This window comes from Eutrema salsugineum, unplaced genomic scaffold (assembly GCF_000478725.1).
Source record: "Eutrema salsugineum unplaced genomic scaffold, Eutsalg1_0 scaffold_12, whole genome shotgun sequence".
Classification (NCBI taxonomy): Eukaryota; Viridiplantae; Streptophyta; class Magnoliopsida; order Brassicales; family Brassicaceae; genus Eutrema; species Eutrema salsugineum.
In genome coordinates this window covers 2619694-2626017 of record NW_006256895.1, presented here as the reverse complement: position 1 = coordinate 2626017, position 6324 = coordinate 2619694, and the positions used below count along the sequence as shown (strand labels likewise).

Here is a 6324-nt window from a genome sequence, read left to right as displayed (position 1 = left end):
ATCGATCATGCCTCCTCGAAGATCTGGTCTTGCTCAGCGACGGTCAAATGTACTTGGATAGTACCGTCAGGTGTTGCGTGGATTTCCCGCTCGGCGATCCGCTGAATAGCTAAATTGTAGATGTCCTCTGACCGAGCATCTACAAAGGTCCCGTCCCTCTTCCGGTGAGTGGTCTCGAAGAGCTTCATCATTGGAGGAAGCTCTCCTCCGTTCTCCTCGGCCTACCAAAAAATATTTTTCAATTAAACATTAGTAAAAATAGATTTAAAAATATCTTATGTAAATATAAATAATTGAAAAATAGAAATAATTAAATAATTAAGGTTACTTACCATCATTAGACGTCTTCCCGCAAATGATATTTGGCCAGAAGTGTGCGGGGTCACTAACTTCTGACCGTCAGGACCGACCCGGTTTCGGACGGCCGAACACTTAGAAGCTACGTCTTGGGCATGCGGGTCCAGCCAATATGCCTTCAACCCGTTCCAGCAGGAAGTGGACATCGGGCTCGGCTTTGCGTCGTCGCCGTCGGTCTCCCACTTCCGCTTCCAATCGGAAACGGTGTTGACTAGGTGTTTCTGCGCCTTCAGACGGAATGCTTCCCGGACCATCTCGTTGATCCCGATGTCCCAGTGATCTATTTTCGCTTCAAGATCTACCCCAGTTAGGTACACTGGTGGAAGGAGACGAACCAATTTGTTCTTTATAAACAAACGCGTGTTTCTTCTATATTGATGGTTTGGTGGTAAAAACCGATGGTGGCAATCAAACCAACAGGTTTTCCGACCATGTTTAAGCTGAAATGCGTCAGTCCTATCAAGACAATAAGGACATGATAACCTCCCATGCGTTGTCCAACCTGATAGCATTCCATATGCCGGGAAATCGCTTATTGTCCACATAAGCACCGCTTGCATCGTAAAATTTTTACCACTGGAACAGTCATATGTTCATACTCCAACATGCCACAACTGGTTTAACTCATGTATGAGTGGCTGCAAAAACACATCAAGGGCCCGCTTCGGGTGATTTGGACCAGGGACTAAGATACTTAGAAACAAAAACTCCCTTTGCATGCACATATCTGGAGGAAGGTTATATGGCGTAAGAATCACAGGCCATAATGAATATTGCCTACCAGACATACCAAATGGACTAAACCCGTTAGTGCAAAGACCGAGATAAACATTTCGCTTAGATCTAGCAAAGTCTGGATGTACGGTGTTAAAATGTTTCCAAGATTTCCCGTCAGACGGGTGAGTCATTTTGCCATCTGTTTGTGAATGTTCTGCATGCCATTTCATCGACGCAGCTGTCCGTTCAGATTGATATAGTCTTTTTAACCGTGATTGGAAGATACCACATTCGTTGGTAAGGAATCTTCTTACGCCCAGCAATTTGCGGTCTATATCTTGGCTTTTGGCAGAAACGACATTCTTCAAGCTTCTCATCATCTCTCCAAAAAAGCATACAATTATAAACACAAACATCAATCATCTCAAAAGGCAATCCAAGACTAAAAACCAGCTTCTGAATTTCATAATTCATTTCAGCAGCCAAATTATCATCTGGCAAATACTCTTTAATAAGATCTGCCCAATCGTTCATCCAAACTTCAGATAGATTGTGATCAGTTTTTATTGTCATCATCCGAGCTGCCAATGATAATTTAGATAAACCTTCCCTACATCCCTCGTAAAGAGGCTGTTTTGCTGCGTTTAACATATCATAAATGCGTTTCGCATCTGCACTGGGCTCCTCAACAGTATCAGCATGTGTTTCATGAAATGCATCAGTAACCATTTCATGCATCATATCCTGATCTTCACCCTGAACTTGACTACTTTGATAATCATTTTACGCGTAAAAATCCCCATGTTCTTGATGATTACTACTACTCCGTGCAGCCATCTGACCACTACTTTGACCATATCCCTCTCCATGCTGATACCAAATAAAGTATTGGGGCATGAACCCTCTATTCAATAAATGTTGCCAGACAGTATCAATAGGAATATGTTTCCTATTTTTGCATTTCACACAAGGAGAATACATTTTGCCGTTTTCAATTACAGTTTGCATAAGGCCGACCTGGTACATGAATATTTCCAATCAGTTTTTGAAGTCTTCAGTCAACGACCCATCAACATTTTTGGGTGTACATCCACTTTCGTAGATCGTATATAGACATTTCAAAAACAAATAAATGACTTTTTGTTTTTGAATTTTGATATAAATTTTAACTACTAAAAATTTAACTTAAACATTCAAAGACTCAAAAATTTGTGTCTTTATATGTTTTTTTGGGTTGATGGAATAATGAGAGAAGAAAGGGTATATATAGATTTTTTGTTTAGTTACCAACATATTGCCATTGAATATTTACATCAAATTTACGTCGAAATAAAATTTACATTATATTTACATCGATATTACGTCAATTACAAGATAGAGGCCAATTCGTCGTAGTATCGATGTAAATTTTACGACAACGTTACGACGAAATAAAATTCGTTCTTTATTCGTCGTAATGTCGTCGTAAGTTTACGACGATTTTACGAGGGTACTATTTTACGATGAAATTTTTTGACGTCGTACATACGACGTAATTTCGTCGTAAATTTACGACGACCATAAATCGACGTAAATAATTTGTTGGAAAAGCTCCTCTTTCTTGTAGTGACAAAAGAACAAAAGAAAACTTGTAGACATTAGCGAAACTGCCAAATCATCAAAGACATTAGCCAACTAAGTAAAAAACTAATGTCTACATAAGAACAAAAGAACAAAAGAGACAACTTCTAGACATTAAACCGATTGCTTTGACTCAGCAAAAACAGAGCATTGCAAGCATCGTTCATCAAAGCATAAAGAAACATCAAAAGCATAATGAAACAAACCAGAAGCATCAGTACATCAAACAACAACAGATATGCATTGCAATAATAAAAAAAAAACAGAAGAAGTCAAAGAGTTTAAGAACCTTTTTACTAACCTGATGAACTAGTTTTGTGAGTCACGAAACAGAGGAACCTCTTGATATAAATCAGTTTCAAACTCGAAGTCAACGGCATCTTATGGTTCAAACTCGAATTCATCATCATAGATGTCTCTTAATCGTGGAAGCTGTGTGGCTAGAACCAAGTTGATATCACTGTCTTTGTCTTTCAATCTTGGTCCAACAATCCATTCTTCTACAGTGTCTTCATTACCATCTTCGAAGATGGCATCTGCAATTTGCTCTCTGATCTTTTTTTGCTTGTTGAATAGTTTGGCATTAAACTGGACATAGACTAGACTGTTTAACCGACTATCATCTAGTCTATTTCTTATTTTTTTTGTGTGGATCTGCAAAACAAACAAGACACAGTGCGATCTAAAACAGCTACAATATCAACTTTTTAAAAACTTTGTAAAGTCATATACTAACCGATTCAAAGCAGCTCCAATTTCTTTCACACCCAGATGAACTAGAGGTCAATGCAAGTATTCTAGTTGCTAACTTTTGCAAAGTTGGTGCACCACATCCATAGGTTGACCACCAGTTTCCTGTGACAATTTAAGATATGTTAATTATGAAAGAACAATGGTTAAACTTTGAATAAGAACACTTATGAGAACAAAAATACCTGGATCAAACTTGTCATCTCTGGTTTCACAACCTTTAAGTGCTAACTGATTGCCAAACAAACCAACTTTGTTCTTGTAGAGACTAAGTTCATGATTCATAATCTTATCTTGATTGTCAAAATACCATGGTAAAAAGTCTCCACACAGCTTATGAATCCTTCCACAATGACCATGTCAAACTGAATAGTGGTGTCTTTGTAGAAGTAATAAGGATTTAAGAAGAATGCAGCCACATGTAATGGAGAATCCAACCTACCTTTCATCTTCTCATCAATGATCTTAAACACAGGCTGATAAATACTCTCCACATGATCACAAGCTTCCTTGATACACTTCTTACCTTCTAAAATCTCACCATAAATAAAATCCATAGGAGGAGTATTCTCTCCATCAGCCAGCCTTAGCACCTTCACCAAAGGGCTGAATATTTTCAACACCATCATCACAGAATTCCAGAATCCAAAACTCATAACAGTCTCAAACACATTCTTTCCCTTCAAAGCCTTCGAATGAGTGCATTCATGCCACTCATCACTTGTGAACATCGACTTCAACTGAGCCTTTTTCTCATACAAGCTGTGGACAGTCAAAAAGCAAGTAGCAAATATTGTTGCTCCAGGTCTCACAATATCCCTCTTATTTGTGTAGGTTCTCATCATGTTCAGAGTTTTATGATGAGCATAGATGAAGATGGTGGCTGCTTTTGCTTGACTGATGACTTTGTCAAAATTTTGCAACTTTGAAACTCCCTCAAGCATCAAATCGATTGTGTGAGCCACACATCCACTCCAAAAAATGGTCGGCCTCTTCTCTTTCAGCATCTTAGCAGCAGCAACATTGTTTGTTGCATTATCAGTCACCACTTGCACTATTCTTTTAGCTCCTAATTCTTTAATGCAACCATCAATGTATTTAAAGATGTACTCACCTGTATGAGAATCTTTAGAGGTGTCCTTTGATGAGAGAAAACAAGTACCTCCTCTTGAATTGACACACAAGTTCATGATACTTCTCCTTTTCATATCAGTCCAAGAGTCTGTCATCACTGAGCAACCTTCTTTATCACATTCTTCTTCCAGCACCTTCAGCTTTTCTTTTGTCCTATGTACTTTTTCATTCAGCAATGGTTCACGCAGCTGATACTGGCTTGGTGGTACCCAACCAGGCTCAAACTAACCCAGAGCTTCACAAAACAGTCTGAAAGCATCATTAGCAATGGCATTGAATGGAATAGCAGCATGATAAACCCACCTTGAACAATATTGCCGGACAACATGAGTCTTCTCCTTTGAAATTGCATCATGAATACTCTGCTGCCGTTTCTGTGTAGCCAATGAAGCTTCAGGATTGATGTTTCTGGCAAACCTATCCATAGGACCTTGGAAGTGAGGAGTATTAAGAGTTCCAAGCTCTTCTTCCAGCTCGTCGACATTGTTTCCTTTCTCAATGTTCACTTCTGCCCTCAAAGCTTCTTCATGTTTCCTTTTCAGATTTTTCTTCTCTTTTGATTCATCAAGGGCTTTCATACACTTCTCTTGATCCGCTTTAGTCGAAACTGGACATGAAGACACCACTCCTTTTTTTGTGCGCAATGTGTAGCTTCAACCAATGCACACCACCAGAAAAGTCCTTTCCACACAGCAGGCACTTCACTTTGTCTGGATTCTTTGGGTCGTTTAAGACTTCATATTCCCATCCAACATCATGAGAGTTCCGCTTCAAAGCAGGAGGTGGATCATCCATCTGAAGAAAAAAAAACATCGACAAAATAGTTGAATAAAAAGCATAGAACAAAATATGATGTCGAAATCGAAGGTTTAATAGCTTACATACCTTGATATGATGTCAATTTGCCTAAATGTTCTTGGATTTCTGATGATTCGAAGGTTTAAGATGAAATTTAGGTTGTTAGCTTTCGATTAAGCTAACAGTTCTTCGATTAGAGTTTAATTTGGGGAAGAAACTTTTTTGAGCTGGATTGAGCTGACAGTTTTTTAAAATAAATGGGCAAAAAAAATTTCAAGCCCAAAAATTGTGACAATTTTTTGCAATTGTAACACCGATTTTTTTTAAAAAATCGTTGATTTACTTCATTACGCAGTTGACCGTCGAATCCACCGCACAAGAGCTAATCACGGCGGACCTCCTCCAACTTGCGCTTAGACAGCCGATTAAACGGCTAGGCGGCCGCGTTTTTGAAGCTTGCTTTTATGCCATTTTGGCCAAAATAACGTGAATTAAGCAAAAAACACCGAAACATTATGTTTTTTGCTAAAAAACCACTAAAACAGCATCAAATCACCAAAACATTATGAATTACTTATTAAAAGCATATGAAAACTATAGTAAAACTCGGTAAAAGTTAAGTACAGATAGCCACGAATCTTAGCTTTCATCTTGAAGTGGATTGAAATCATTTGGACGGCCGTTTGGTACATATGCCATTTTTCCTGAATACTGGTTTTGGAAACGACCACAGAGATCGACCACCAAACCTATGTTCCTGTCTTCCCGATCTATGAGGTCATCAAGCCCATAGCTTACTAAGAAGAGGAGAAGACCATCCAAGGCATGATCCGAACCATACTCGACCCGACTAGAACCAAGTAACCAACAACATTCTCTTATGGGTTAGTTTTCGACACATATAAAACTTTCCTTATTTAGAATATATGCAAGCAAAAGTGTGGCGAC

General features: G+C 38.7%; 1 pseudogene; it reads right to left on the bottom strand.

Annotated features, from left to right (window-relative positions):
- Positions 1-3075: 3075 nt before the first annotated feature.
- LOC18025459 lies at positions 3076-5373 on the bottom strand (annotated as a pseudogene).
- Between the last annotated feature and the right edge of the window lie 951 nt (positions 5374-6324).